Source organism: Paramormyrops kingsleyae, chromosome 1, assembly GCF_048594095.1.
Source record: "Paramormyrops kingsleyae isolate MSU_618 chromosome 1, PKINGS_0.4, whole genome shotgun sequence".
Classification (NCBI taxonomy): Eukaryota; Metazoa; Chordata; class Actinopteri; order Osteoglossiformes; family Mormyridae; genus Paramormyrops; species Paramormyrops kingsleyae.
This window is the reverse complement of record NC_132797.1, coordinates 44566143-44582389: the sequence shown is the minus strand read 5'-3', so window position 1 is coordinate 44582389 and position 16247 is coordinate 44566143. Positions and strand designations below refer to the sequence as shown.

Below are 16247 nucleotides of genomic sequence, written 5' to 3'. Positions count from 1 at the left end.
TGGTAGGAGTATTAACAAACTGAGTAAAAAAACAATCCTGTACTAATTCCACCATCTCAAGTTCATTTACAGAAGAGCCAGAGATTGTGTCCCACTGTATCCCAGGTAAATTAAAATCACCCATAACCACCACATCATTTTTATTACTCATAATCCTGATATCATCATATAATATTCTGCTTTCCTCTACAGCTACATTAGGTGCTCTATAACAAACCCCGACAATTAGGCCATTTGAATCTTTAGCATCAAGTTTTATCCATACAGCTTCTGAATTTTTATTTTTATCAGTGAGATCCCTTGCCTGCAAGTTTTCTTTTACGTATACTGCAACACCACCTCCCTTCTTGCCTATCCGGTCTCTACGGAACAACGTATAACCATCCATATTATATTCATCACCATCATTGTCACTCATCCATGTTTCAGTTATTCCTATAATGTCATAATTGTCTGAAGAAATTAAAGCCTCTAAGTCAGTAATTTTGTTTCTAATACTCCTAGCATTCAAATACAGACCACTAATGGTAGGCCTTTTACAGTGTCTACTTTTAATATTTATTTGGGCATTCCGTCTCTCCCCACATAAATTCTTAACTGACCTCCCTGCCCCCCCAGTCCCTAGTTTAAACATTCCTCAACTATTCTGCACATACGCCTCCCCAATACACTGGTTCCCCTATGGTTCAGGGGTAACCCATCCGGCTTGAACAGGTCCCACCTGTTCCAGAAGGTCTGCCAGTGCCCCATAAACCTGAACCCCTCTTTCCTACACCACCATTTTAGCCACGCATTTAATCCCCTTATCTCAGCTAACTTTGCCTTACTTGCACGTGGCACGGGAAGTATTCCAGAGAATACCACTGTGGATGTTCTGCTTCTAAGCTTATCCGCGACTTCTATAAATTTATCTTGCAGAACAGCCCTTCTTCCCTTTCCTATGTCATTGGTGCCAACATGCACCACGACCACTGGATCCACCCCGGCTGGGGCCAAAAGCCTGTCCACTCGATCTGGAAATATGGCGAACACCCCACAAGCGCCGCAAAACCACGGGTACACACACAAGCACGCACTCAAGGGTAGCCCCGGCGAAACAGTTGTAATTTTCTCAAGCCGACAGTAGACGCGCCTTAACAAAATGGGTATTACAGGGCCCCTAACAGCCACAACTTCACTCGCCTTATAAAAAAACACCAGACATATATAGTTCACGCTTTTCTTAAAATTGCATAAGGATTGTTTTGTCATAGCGAAATTTTAAATTAGGATGAGTGTGATATAAATCAGTTAGGCAACAAGAGCGGTATATATCAACATACATCAAAACATTTTAAAATCTTTGGTAGAATAAATTAAGAATTATCTTAATTTAAGGGATAAAAAACATTAGTTGTGCTTGTCAACGTGCTATTTTATGTAATAATGCATTATTTTCTAATGGCAAAAACACTGTCATCATGTTTTACGGTGAAATTATATGGGCTAGTTTTGTTTTACAAGACATTACAGGATACTGATTCACACTATAGCCGTTACAAGGCACCCCAGGCATGCAGAAGTGTGAAGTTTTAGCACGAGTCAAGGATGGGTTGAGGGGGAGGTATGGGGAACGGTCAAGAATTAGCTTTGCTTCACAAAAGTTTAGTCAAGAGGTGACATGCCACTCTCTTTGAAAATGAGCAGGGCATAGCCACTGATGATTCAAACAAGGAATAAAACAGTTTAGCAGTAAGTGTTATTTCGGTATTTTGCTAAGAAATTTAATGAAGTGGCCATTAGAGGTTGATCATAAAACTGAATCAAAAAACACCAGACATATATAGTTTATGTTTTTCTTAAAATGCATAAGGATCGTTTTGTTATAGCATAATTTTAAATTAGTATGAGTGTGATATAAGTCATTTATGCAACAAGATTTGAGGAAGCACCTAAATAGCGGCTAGAAATGATCGACCAGGCAGACAGAAGGGGGGCTTTCTTATCTTACAAGCCATGGAAGGGTAGGGGGATGCAGGAACTGCGGAATCAGGCAAGTGTGTAAGAATTTAGGATATACACTCACCTAAAGGATTATTAGGAACACCATACTAATACGGTGTTTGACCCCCTTTCGCCTTCAGAGCTGCCTTAATTCTACGTGGCATTGATTCAACAAGGTGCTGAAAGCATTCTTTAGAAATGTTGGCCCATATTGATAGGATAGCATCTTGCAGTTGATGGAGATTTGTGGGATGCACATCCAGGGCACGAAGCTCCCGTTCCACCACATCCCAAAGATGCACTATTGGGTTGAGATCTGGTGACTGTGGGGGCTATTGTAGTACAGTGAACTCATTGTCATGTTCAAGAAACCAATTTGAAATGATTCGAGCTTTGTGACATGGTGCATTATCCTGCTGGAAGTAGCCATCAGAGGATGGGTACATGGTGGTCATAAAGGGATGGACATGGTCAGAAACAATGCTCAGGTAGGCCGTGGCATTTAAACGATGCCCAATTGGCACTAAGGGGCCTAAAGTGTGCCAAGAAAACATCCCCCACACCATTACACCACCACCACCAGCCTGCACAGTGGTAACAAGGCATGATGGATCCATGTTCTCATTCTGTTTACGCCAAATTCTGACTCTACCATTTGAATGTCTCAACAGAAATCGAGACTCATCAGACCAGGCAACATTTTTCCAGTCTTCAACTGTCCAATTTTGGTGAGCTCGTGCAAATTGTAGCCTCTTTTTCCTATTTGTAGTGGAGATGAGTGGTACCCAGTGGGGTCTTCTGCTGTTGTAGCCCATCCGCCTCAAGGTTGTGTGTGTTGTGGCTTCACAAATGCTTTGCTGCATATCTCGGTTGTAACGAGTGGTTATTTCAGTCAAAGTTGCTCTTCTATCAGCTTGAATCAGTCGGCCCATTCTCCTCTGACCTCTAGCATCAACAAGGCATTTTCGCCCACAGGACTGCCGCATACTGGATGTTTTTCCCTTTGCACACCATTCTTTGTAAACCCTAGAAATGGTTGTGCGTGAAAATCCCAGTAACTGAGCAGATTGTGAAATACTCAGACCGGCCCGTCTGGCACCAACAACCATGCCACGCTCAAAATTGCTTAAATCACCTTTCTTTCCCATTCTGACATTCAGTTTGGAGTTCAGGAGATTGTCTTGACCAGGACCACACCCCTAAATGCATTGAAGCAACTGCCATGTGATTGGTTGATTAGATAATTGCATTAATGAGAAATTGAACAGGTGTTCCTAATAATCCTTTAGGTGAGTGTATTTTTGTCATTTTAAAGAAGGTGGACATGGTTATTTAATTACATTTTATAGGAACTAGTAAGCTGCATTTAGCATCACGCATCAAATACACATTAAAAACTTTAAAGAATAATGCCTTACTTATTTTAATGAAGACATTTTTCAGTAAATCTCAGACATCCTACAAGGTGACCCCACGGCCCCAGCTTATATCATCTACAAGCTTGATTTGAGATGCGTGCTGGAGTAGCATGTTAAGTTGACAATGGTAACTGAGATGCAGCCTGCTTGATAGTTAATGAAACATAGGCCACATTCAACAGTGCTAGCAGTCATCCACTATGCAGCGAGACTACAGATTGACTATAACCCGTTTACCCTCTGGCGTTATTTTTCTTTTTAATTTTGACAGAATAAAGCCTTAGTTATTTTAATAAATACGTTTTTTCAGTAAATGTTTGTTCATGCTCATGTGCACAAGCACACACACACATACGGGTTTATGTGGTTTAGAAGGACATTTTTCTCAAACCTGCCCCATTGTGGTTTATGGGGACTACTGTACCCTTTCCTCAGCTCCTAGAGCTATGTCACATAGATAGAACTGCTTCAAAAAATCAGGGCTACAGAAAGCTCACTTTAGATTTGCTATACACCCTACACAGACCTATACACATCATCCTGAAGTTATGGTGGTTTGCAAGCCCTTTTCTCTTGGTGACATATACACGGCTTATAAGGTCAAAACAATCACTAGTAGGACTTTAAAGGGCCATTTAAATGGAACTTAATATGCACACATACTAACCTGATAGGATACAGCATTACGAGGACTGGCATTTTAATTACTACAGAAATGTACACTCTCTTACTAAATAAGGCTATATTTCTTATTGGGCGAAGAACCGTATTTTGGGACTTCAACGGACATCCAAAATGGCCTCCCCATGCCTCTCCCTGAGGTCGTGGAACTACATTTCTCCCAGGCAATCAGCGAACATCAGTCAACGTCACAGATAGTGATGTCATGACATCTGATCAATCAGCAGTGGCCCGGAGCATTTCAAACTAGAAGAAGGGTTGTGCGCCCCCTACCTACTCCCACATCAACAGTCATCGAACAACATTGAAACTAACAATGGTAAGTCGATGATACTCACATTATATGGTTGAGTAGTTGAGCTAAATATTGATATAGGTGTTATTTGCATAGGATTTCTAGAAATCAGTGAATTTTTGGCATGAAAAATAGTGTGACCATATTTGATCCCCCCCCCCGTACACCTAAGTAGTACGTAAATCCATTTTTAGACATATGCCTGATGTGTCTAGTAAGCCATAGTTAGGGATTTTATTTAAATATTATTTTTACACAAATAATGTACTACGTTATAATACAATCTTACTCAATATGTCACCAGTGATGATGGAATCCTGGCCCTCAGAAGGAAGGACAACAAGATCATCATTCTGCTGTCAAAAGACATGGGGGTGGAGCCATACCACTGGGGTGGGGAACCTGACCATGGAGAGCCAGTATGGGTCAGGTTTTTGGGATTACCCCCTCAATCAGCCAATAACAGTGGGCCCCCAGGACTGGGGTTGGGAACCACTGCTTTATTACTGGCTGATTGAGTGGTCATCCCAAAAACCTACATGCACAATGGGTCTCCATGGATCAGGTTCCACACCCCTGGTCTACCAGTACTGCAGTGACAGATGGGACTGCAAAGCTCTTGCTGTGGATTGCCTGTCACTAAAGAACTTCAAGATCAAAGTGTTCAGGGGTGCCAGCAGCCAGAAAGCAATCACATCTCTCACCTGAAGAAGCTCAGCATTTCCAGGCAGCCTCAGCACCTCTGCTGATATCCCCAAGCCTGCCTAGGAACACTACAGGCAAGCCCCAGATGGCTCTGTACAGCAGGGATCGAATTTATCGACGGCAAAAGCCGCCGTGCCTTAGCAATTTGCCGTGCTGCCCTGAATAACTTGCAGTGCCCTCTTCCTCAGATGCCTTTGTGCCCTATTGTGTATGTTTAGATCATAATAAAGTCAATAAACTTATGAAATCAAGAACAAGTTCTTCCGTTTTTTACTTCTCTGTCGCCATGTCCATGATATCTGGGTTGATAAGCGCATCCCATAATTTTACGTTAGCCACGCCTCCATGGTTAAATTATTCAGAGCGGCTATTCTAGCCGATGCTTACCTCCCTCCGAAACTAATAGCAACATGTTCATAGAATAGGGAGGGTGAGAAGGTTTAGAAGTTCTTTTGAAAGTGAGGCTGTATTGGTGGTATTTTTGGCACGTGAACAATCATCAATTTACATCGACAAATACATGTTTAGGACCTGTTATAAGGCCACAAAGTTCCAATTAAAATGCCTACCAAAGATCGGGTGAAAAAAAGAAAGCAGGCTGAAATGACGGCCGCTGCTTCTAAGACCCTGAAAATAACCACATTTTTTAGGTAATTTCGCTGGTTATGCATGTCTTTCCCAATCATACCGCATCTATTGTTATGGAAATTATCTGTCATTACTTGACGTTGTAATAATTTATAATAGACTGTAATAATTCATAGAAGATTGAAATAATTGATACCAGATGTGCATTGAATTGAAGTGAAAACGGAGAAGGAGTTAGAGCATACAGTAAACTGTACTGTCCTGCAGCTGCTGTCACGGGACAGTTCGTAGTGGCTCGCGGAAGTGTTGCGGGACAGTTCGTAGTGGCTCACGGCACTGGGCGGGACAGTTCGTAGTGGCTCGTGGCATTGGGCGGGACAGTTAGCGAGTGGCTCGCGACAGTGTTTGAGTGGCTCGGGACAGTTGGCGAGTGTTAGTTAGTTGGCTTGAATATGGTCACTCATGCATTATTTTGAAGTTCTGTTAGTCATGTTAGTGTCAATGTCTCAGTAAAAATAATGTTCATTAAATTAAAGTTTTTATCACTGACAATAGCTGGTTCTGTTTTTTTTCATAAAACATTTCGTCATTACTGAGTAGGTGAATGAAGGCAACAGCATCTTTTTTTCAATAGCTAGTCTAACACTATTTCACAGGGTGCTAATGCATTTATTGCCCTTGAAAATGTCAGAATGCTAAATATTTCATGCGTCCGGCTATATACCTTTTTGCCTCTGTGCCCTGGCCAGTAATTCTTGGTTGCCTTGGTGCCCTCCGAACCTACGGGAAAATGCCTTAGTGCCCTCCTATATTTGAGGGGATAAAAAGCAAACATTGCTGTGCCCCCCGAACAAAGTAATTCTACCCCTGGTACAGTTTGACCTATCCCTGTTCCATACCCCTGTCTACACCAACTGCCAGACCTGCAAGTACTGAGGCTGGAAGGAGAACATCTCAAGGTCCAACGCGGCCTACAGGGTCTGCAAGGTCCATTTGTGCCCTACCTGTCCTGCCTGCCCTGCCTTCCTCGCCTATCCTGCCTGCCCCAACAACCTCACCCGCTTGTCCTGCCCTCCTGTCTGGCGTCTTTCCCAAGGACTGATCCTACCCGGCTACCGACCTTCTGGAACGGTCGCCGACATCGGCTCTTGTCTCTCGTTTTGGCTTTGGTTGTTACGGATCCAGTAATAAACTCCTGGTCTCTTGCATATTGGGGTCTGTGTCCTGTCTGCTTCGCTGCTATCACAGAAGTAAAGTAATATCCTCCAACAACACTCTAGGGCTCAAAATTTGAATTTCCAAGTATTTCAATTAGTGCCCTATAAAGGGTTAAGTTACATGAAGTGACCCATTGTGCATGTAGTAAACTAAAAAAGGAGTACATCAACTTTTGCTAAAAAGCTCTTAATGACCATGGCAGTACCCAAAAGATCACTAATCCCCCCAAAAATGTTAGGCCTAGTGATGGAGACATCACTAAAATGTTATATTATGCTTACAGTCAAGGGCGTAGATTTGCTCTGGACATTGGTGGGGACCTATGACTCCACCCCTCCCCCCGCCCCCACACCCATCCCCTGCCCCACCCACCAACCCCGCCACCCCAACTCCGTCCACGGAATGCATGTTTTTTTAATATGCTGCAAAATGCAAAATCACTTTACATTAATACTAGCAATGCTTCGACTGGTACCTGACAGGATTGCCACCTGATGAAATAGCGTGACAAAAAAGTGAGACATGTCAGTTCAAAACTTTTGCCAAAAACACTAATGAATCACTTACATCCTCAGCCTATCACTCCTCATAATGTTAAATATTAGTATAATCAACATGTATAATACACACACACATATTATATGTTATATATAATCAACATTCAGATTCACCTCCTGTGACCTTGCCTCTTCACCTGAACTACAACATGGCTGATCTGCTTCTGTCCCCTAATAAAAAAACATTGAGGGATTCCTTATGAGCATTGACAGAGAATGCCTCAGCCTATTATTGGTAACAATGTTAAATCTCAGGACAACTAGGTATAATAATATCAAGTCATCGTTCAACATCACCTGTGACCCCTTCTCTCCATCACTGTCTGATACACAGCACAGTTGTTTAGGTTCTGTCACCTGACAAAACAGGATAAACACATGCCATTTAAACAGCAATCATTTTATTTCACTTTTTCTGAGTCTTAGTGTGCAAATCTCGAATCAAATCATTAATGTTTGCCAAGTCAGTGAATGCATTTTAAAAACTATTTGTGCGAAGTGGATTGTCTATTGGTGAACTGTCAATAAAATTCTAGCCATGGCAATATTAGTATGTAGCATACTGTATCAATTTCTTTCACAAGACTGATTTCTGACAAATAGTCGTCATTAGATTAGGAGAACTGACATGGATCATATTTATACTTTTACATTTAGCTGTTTAATCTGCTGTTAGTTTTAAGTCCGTATTCACAGACTATAGCCTGCCCTGCTATAATGAATGTGCGTCAAAGCGGTAAAAAAAAACCCACTAGCATTAGCGTTAACTGTTGTCGTTACTTTGATGGACTTTGATGGATTCACTAGCGAACTTGAAGAGACTTACACTTTTCTTTGAAAAAAAGCTCCTTATGTCCAGCTTCTTTTTTTTTTCTGCCGCCATCCTCACATGTGTCACCCAACACACCTTCTTGCACGAGGAAAAAAATCCACTGCATTTGGCGCTGCTTGTATCTGAACGCAGCCACAGCCTCTCACATGATAGCTGGGAAATGCACAGCCAATCAAAATGTTCATATGTGTTTTGGAGGCGGGAGGACTCAAGGAGAGAACGTGATTTATCCCTTTCTGCGTGTCTAGGTTAATGTTGACAGCACGATTGTTTTTTTTTTTTTTTTTTAAGTGGATTAAATTATTGGTGGGGACATTTCAATGGTCGGAGAATATTGGTGGGGACACATCCCCTCCGTCCACCCTAAATCTACGCCCTTGCTTACAGTACAGTAAAATTGCTGATAGGATGCCAAATTACACACTATATTGATTGTTGTTAGCATAAAGCCCCAATATAATCTATAGATTTTTCTCTGATTGCCTTTTAAACGTTATACCCCTGTTCCTCTCTAAGTCTCTAATATTTTGAATTGTTCTACCATCTAAAACTGGATGCTCAGCCAGTCTACACTGGAGGCATTCGTTTTTAGTCGCCAGCTTTCCTCTTGTTACATGATTTTAAAATGCTTCATCACAGCAGCAACCTCTGCTTTGGACCATGCTTTCTTCTTCTTTGAAACATCAATGCCCTTAATGGCATTACTTCCTAAAAGAGATACAAAAAAAGGTTACAAAAATCATACTTTTACTACAAATATACTAAACTAATGTAATAACTAAACAGAACAATTCAGTCAAGTGTGGATAATGACCATTAACATTATTTAACAGCATCACCTCTTGAAAACAACTTGTTTAATAGTCACAACATTATTTCTGGTTGTTTAAATTTTAGGACCTCTATTGTTCCTAATTTACATTAATGATATTGACACAAATACATACAGTAAACTGGTTAAATATGCAGACGACACCAAGGTGGGCGGGGTAGCAGATACTAATCTAGCAGCAGAGAGGCTTCAACGGGATCTGGATTTAATTAGCGAATGGGCTGATACATGGCAGATGAAATTTAACACAGATAAATGCAAGGTAATCCATGCAGGGAGCAGAAATATAAAGTACAGATATTTTATGGGTTCCACTGAAATAAAGGTAGCTGATTACGAGAAATATCTCGGTATGTATGTTGATGCTTCCATGTCCCCCTCTCGCCAGTGTGGGGAAGCAATAAAAAAGGCGAACAGAATGTTGGGTTATATCTCTAGATGTGTGGAGTTTAAGTCAAGGGAGGTGATGTTACACTTATATAATTCCTTGGTAAGACCCCACCTAGAATACTGTGTGCAGGTTTGGTCACCATACCTCAAGAAGGACATTGCTGCCTTGGAAAAGGTGCAACGAAGAGCTACGAGAATGATTCCTGGTCTTAGAGGAATGTCTTATGAGGAGAGGTTAGCGGAACTGAATCTGTTTAGCCTTGAGCAAAGGAGACTAAGGGGGGATATGATTCAGGTCTATAAGATTCTAACGGGTCTGGATGCTGTTCAGCCAAATGACTATTTCAATATTAGTCTAAATACTAGAACTCGTGGCCATAAGTGGAAATTAGCGGGAGAACATTTTAAAACAAATTTGAGGAAGCACTTCTTTACACAGCGTGTAGTTAGAGTATGGAATAGTCTTCCTGCTAGTGTAGTGGAAGCTAAAACCCTGGGTTCCTTTAAATCAGAGCTAGATAAGATTTTAACAACTCTGAGCTATTAGTTAAGTTCTCCCCAAACGAGCTTGATGGGCCGAATGGCCTCCTCTCGTTTGTAAATTTCTTATGTTCTTATGTTCTGTAGTTAAGGCTGAATTTTTATACCAATTTAACAAATACAGCTAAAGTTTTTTATACCTTTAACACTAGAATCCCTAAAGCCTACGAAAAATCTCGGACGCACTTCTGGTGGAGCCCCCCTCACTCCCCACACAAACTGCCCACCCCCCTCATTAGCGCCAATCAACACCTATTGTTTTGCAAATGAAAGCGAGTTTCACGGTTTCAACCTCGGATCTGCTCAGAAATGTCTTTCTAACAGTGTGGTCTGAGGAATCGTAAAATAAATGTGTAGTATAATCGTAATTTGAAATGCAATTTAATCCCCATTTCTCTTGATTCAGCAATTGCGATTTCAGTTTCCCGAAAGTATTTGAAAGAATAAATAAATGCATTTGCTTACTGACTGTAACAATCGGTGTTAATCTCTTTTTCAGTTTTAAAGTTCGATCAGGGCTAAAAGACAAATTAATTAATTTATGTCGTTAAAATTACCCTGGCATGATATTAGCGCGATATATGCATTATAAATGTGCCGACAGACAAAGCATTTTTATAAGTAATGAAGAAAAAAAATGGAACTTGCAACTTAAAATGTGTAAAGACCGTATGAAGTCCAAGTATCTTACAAAATACAATAGAGGTATGTGCTAAAACACACATTCAGCCTGTTAAAAAATGGCACAGTGCACCTTTCAGGGAAACTTCGTACGTTACATGTGAAACATTGCGTAGTTATGAGCACAAAAAAGACTACTGATTACTATGTCCATCTGTTATGAGATGGCACAATGCACTTTGCAAGTATAGGCTACACACTGACATCGCTACGTGCGAAAAACATTGCGCAGTTATGAGCACACAAAAGATTATAAATTACTCCGGACGTATATGCAATGCAGTGCTCCTCCTTGGATTGCCACCTTATCATGGTGGAGGGGTTTGCGTGCCTCCATGAACCTGGGGATGCTTCCAGAGATACATCCGACTTGACTTCCGTTCATCAGACTGGAGGGCTGCATAGACAGCCTAAGGGAACATTGGATACTGATAGTTACACGCACACAACTGTTACTGTGTTTTCTTTATTTAATTTATTCAGTGACTGTCACCTCCTCCTTGGATTGCCACCTTATCGTGGTGGAGGGGTTTGCGTGCCTCCGTGAACCTGGGGGCTAGGTTGTCAGGGGCAATAGCCCCTGGTAGGGTCTCCCAAGGCAAAAAGGTCCCAGGGGAGGGGCCAGACAAAGAGCAATCCGAAAGAACCCCATGAAAAAGTTAAAAATCAAAGTCCCGTTTCCCTCGCCCGGACTAGGGTCACCGGGGCCCCACCCTGGAGCCAGGCCTGGGGGAGGGGCCCGTTGGCGAGCGCCTGGTGGCCGGGCCTTGGCCCGTGGGGCCCGGCCGGGCACAGCCCGAAAGAGGCACGCGGGACTGTCCCCAGGTGGGCCCACCACCCGCAAGGGGAATGTCAGGGGTTCGGTGTATTGTGGATCGGGTGGCGGCCAAGGGAGGCCCTGGCGGTCCGATCCCCGGCTGACAAAACTGGCTTTCGGGACATGGAATGTCACCTCTCTGGTGAGGAAGGAGCCTGAGCTTGTGCGTGAGGTTGAGAGGTATCGACTAGATATAGTCGGGCTCACCTCAACGCATAGCTTGGGTTCTGGAACCAATCTCCTGGAGAGGGGCTGGACGCTCTTTTACTCTGGAGTTGCGGCGGGTGAGCGACGCCGGGTTGGGTTAGGGCTATTGGTGGCCCCACAGCTCGGTGCATTAACACCGGAGTTTACCCCGGTGAACGAGAGGGCTGTTTCCCTGCGCCTTCGGGTCGGGGATAGGTCTCTGACTGTCATCTGCGCTTATGTGCCGAATGTCAGTTCGGAGTACCCGGCCTTCTTGGATTCCCTTAGCGGTATGCTATTTGGCGTGCCGCAGGGGAATTCCATCGTTTTGCTGGGGGACTTCAACGCTCACGTGGGCAATGACAGTGTGACCTGGAAGGGGGTGATTGGGAGGAACGGCCTCCCTGATCTGAATCCGAGTGGTGTTCTGTTATTGGACTTCTGTGCAATGCATGGTTTGTCCATAACGAACACCATGTTCGAGCATAAGGGTGTCCATAAGTGGACATGGTACGAACATGCCTGGGGCTACAGGTCGATAATCGATTTTATAATCGTATCAACTGATCTGCGGCCCTCCGTCTTGGACACTCGGGTAAAGAGAGGGGCAGAGCTGTCAACTGATCACCACCTGGTGATGAGTTGGCTCAGGTGGCGGGGGAGGAAGCCGGTCAGACCTGGTAGGCCCAAGCGCATAGTGAGGGTCTGCTGGGAACGTCTGGCAGAGGCTCCTGTTTGCTGGAGCTTTAACTCATGCCTCCAGCAGAATTCCGACTGCATGCCGGGGGAGGTAGGGGACATTGAGTCCGAATGGACACTGTTCCGGACCTCCATTGTGGAAGCGGCTGTACGGAGCTGTGGCTGCTGGGTGGTCGGTGCCTGTCGTGGCGGTAACCCCCGTAGCCGAAAGTGGACACCAGAGGTGAGGGGGGCCGTGAAGCTGAAGAAGGAGGCTTACGGTAGGGTGACCAGATAATCCATGTCAGGGAGGACACTCTGAGCTAGGACAGGAATTGTAAATTACCATTTCAATTAAAAGGACCTGGATTTCACTTGAGCACTGAGTTCTTGCTGTGTGCTGATTGGTCAGTCTCCTATAATCATGCATGTGTCACTAATGCTAATGTGAAACAGCTGGATGAGTCTTTCAGTCAAGGAAACAAACCAGTCAAAGCACAAGAAGAGCTGAACTATTTAGCCGAGCACAGGAGCCTTTCAATTTGAAAGTAGTTTGTAAAACCCGAAGTAGCTCAAAGTGTCCTCCCTGACATGGATTATCTGGTCACCCTAGCTTACGGGGAATTATTAGCCCGGGGGTCTCCGGAGGCAGCTGACGGGTACCGGCGGGCCAGGCGGAACGCGGCTCGGGCGGTCGCAGAAGCAAAAACCCGGGCGTGGGAGGAGTTCGGTGAGGCCATGGAAAGTGACTTTCGGTCGGCCTCAAAAAGGTTCTGGCAAACCATACAGAGTATCAGGAGGGGGAAGCAGCTCCTGGTTCCTACTAATTATAGTGGGGGGGGGGGGGGGGCTGTTGACCTCACCTGGGGACATCATCCGGAGGTGGAAGGAATACTTTGATGACCTCCTCAACCCTGCCTCAGATACATCTACACATACTGCCTTTGAGACATCTGAGGGCACAGAGCCCAAGGGTGCTGGGGGGGGGCTTGCCCATCACTGAGGCTGAGGTGGCCGCGGCGGTTAAACAACTCTGTGGTGGCCGGGCCCCGGGGGTGGACGAGATCCGCCCGGAGTACCTGAAGGCTCTAGATGTTGTGGGGCTGTCGTGGCTGACACGCCTTCTCAACAGTGCGTGGAGGTCAGGGACAGTGCCGCTGGATTGGCAGACCGGGGTGGTGGTCCCCTTATTTATGAAAGGGGACCGGAGGGTGTGTTCCAACTACAGGGGGATCACACTTCTCAGCCTCCCTGGGAAGGTCTATGCCAGGGTACTGGAGAGGAGGGTGAGATCGATAGTCGAATCTCGGATTCAGGAGGAACAATGCGGTTTTCGTCCTGGTCGTGGAACACTGGACCAGCTTTATACCCTTGCAGGGGTACTGGAGGGGGCCTGGGAGTTTGCCTATCCAGTCTACATGTGTTTTGTGGATTTGGAAAAGGCTTACAACCGGGTTCCCCGAGGTGCTCTGTGGGGGGTGCTTCGAGAGTATGGGGTCCGGGGTCCACTGTTGTGGGCGATCCGGTCCCTGTACGAACGGAGCAGAAGCTTGGTCCGCATTGCCGGCAATAAGTCGGACGTGTTCCAGGTGCGTGTTGGGCTCCGCCAGGGCTGCCCTTTGTCATCGGTCCTGTTTATCATATTTATGGACAGGATTTCTAGGCGCAGCCAAGGCGTCGAGGGTGTCCAGTTTGGTGACCTCAGGATTGCCTCGCTGCTTTTTGCAGACGATGTCGTCCTGTTGGCTTCATCTGCTGGGGATCTCCAGCAGGCACTGGGGCGATTCGCAGCCGAGTGCGAAGCGGCAGGGATGAGGATTAGCACCTCCAAGTCCGAGACCATGGTTCTCAGCCGGAAACGGGTGGTTTGCCCTCTTCGGGTTGGGGAAGACGTACTGCCTCAAGTGGAGGAGTTTAAGTATCTCGGGGTCTTGTTCACGAGTGAGGGTAGGCGAGATCGGGAGCTGGATAGACGGATCGGAGCGGCGTCTGCAGTTCTGCAGGCGCTTAACCGGTCCGTCGTGGCTAAGAAAGAACTGAGCCAAAAAGCCAAGCTCTCGATCTATTGGTCCATCTTTGTCCCTACCCTCACCTATGGTCATGAGCTATGGGTAATAACCGAAAGAACAAGATCGCGAATACAAGCGGCCGAAATGAGGTTTCTCCGCAGGGTGTCTGGGCTGTCCCTTAGGGATAGGGTGAGAAGTTCGGATATCCGGGAGGGCCTCGGAGTAGAACCGCTGCTTCTTCACGTCGAAAGGAGCCAGTTGAGGTGGTTTGGACATCTGGTGCGGATGCCTCCTGGGCGGCTACCCGGAGAGGTTTTCCGTGCCTGTCCTACAGGGAGGAGGCCCCGAGGCAGGCCCAGGACTCGCTGGAGGGATTATATCTCTCGGCTGGCCTGGGAACGCCTCGGTGTCCCCCCCGAGGAGCTGGTGGGGTTAGCTGGGGAGAGGGAGGTCTGGGTGCCTCTACTGAAGCTGCTACCCCCGCGACCCGAACCCCGGACAAGCGGCAGATGATGGATGGAGTGACTGTCACGCCCACGTCTGTCACGCCCACGTCTGTCACGCCCACAGGGGCGGATCAGACAGGTGTGGGGCATCAGGGACTGATTACCTCCTCAATATAAGGAGAGTACCTCACACAAACAAACCGTGAAGTATTGCGCTATGTACAGCCTTACTGAGCGTTATTCTGTCCTCTGTCTCCCTTTAATCCCGTCCCTTGCCTGTCTGCCTGTTGTACAATCCTTACCTCTCATTCCTTGCCTCCTCAGTTCAGCTCCCGTCCTTGACCCGCCTGTCCTGCTGAGCCCGGCTTCCCCTGTTGTCCAGCCCGCCTGTTCCCCCGTCCTGTGTGTGCCTGTTGGACTGACTCCCCGGCTTTCGACCCCTGCTCCTGTTTTACGACCACGATTTCCGCTCGCCGTCTCTGGACTTGTTAGCCTGATTAAAGCTCTGTTTCCCTGTACTTCTGGATCCGTGTCTCCCTTATTTACCCGGTGTGACAGAATACTTCGCCTACGGATGGATCCAGCGGGGAACCTGGAGACGCGGGTCTCCGCAGTGAAACGGATTCTCTCCTCTCAGGCGGCGCAGATTCCTCTTCCGGCTTCTCCCTCTCGCCCCAGCGCTCCGCTGCCTATTGCCCTTCCGGAGCGATACGACGGGAACTCCGACCAGTGCCGGGGATTCTTGATACAGGTGGGCTTCTATGTGGAGGAGCACCCAGAGATGTTCACCACATCTGGAGCAGAGGTGCGTTTTACCATCTCGCTGCTGACTGGAAGAGCACGCGAGTGGGCAACCGCCCTATGGAGCGACAACAGCCCGTTACTGCGATCCAGTGGTGAGTTCCACTGCGCTTTAATGGAAGTGTTTGATTATCCGGCGGTTGGCAGACGCCCGGGATTCCGACTACTTGAGTGTCGTCAGGGTAACCGGACAGCAGCTGATTTCTCCCTAGAGTTCCGTACTATCGCCGCTGCGCTAAGGTGGCCAGATGACTGCCTTCAGGTAATCTTCCTGCGTGCCCTGAACCCTGACTTATAGGACGAACTCTCCGCGAGAGGAGAGGCCCCCTCGTTTGAGGAACTGGTGCATCAAGCCGTGCGATTAGACAGTATGGTGAGAGACCGTCGACGCAGAAGAACCCAAGCAGAAAGCATGTGGGCCGTGGCCGGTCCCGGGCCGGACACCTCCGAACCCATGCAAGTCGGACGATCCCCTCTCACCTCAGCAGAACGCCGAAGAAGAACGCACGGGGGGTTGTGCCTGTACTGTGGGGGCGCAGGTCATGCTGTCGCTGCCTGCCCCATTCGGCCCCTACGAGAGGACCAACCTC

The 16247-nt window shown here is 46.3% G+C and overlaps 1 long non-coding RNA gene across 1 annotated transcript; it reads left to right on the top strand.

Moving 5' to 3' along the window:
• The first annotated feature begins 2391 nt into the window (after positions 1–2391).
• On the top strand, positions 2392–15374 carry LOC140578752 (uncharacterized). Its single transcript, XR_011983033.1, has 2 exons — positions 2392–2711; positions 15181–15374. It is a non-coding gene; the product is annotated as an uncharacterized lncRNA (long non-coding RNA).
• Positions 15375–16247: the final 873 nt, after the last annotated feature.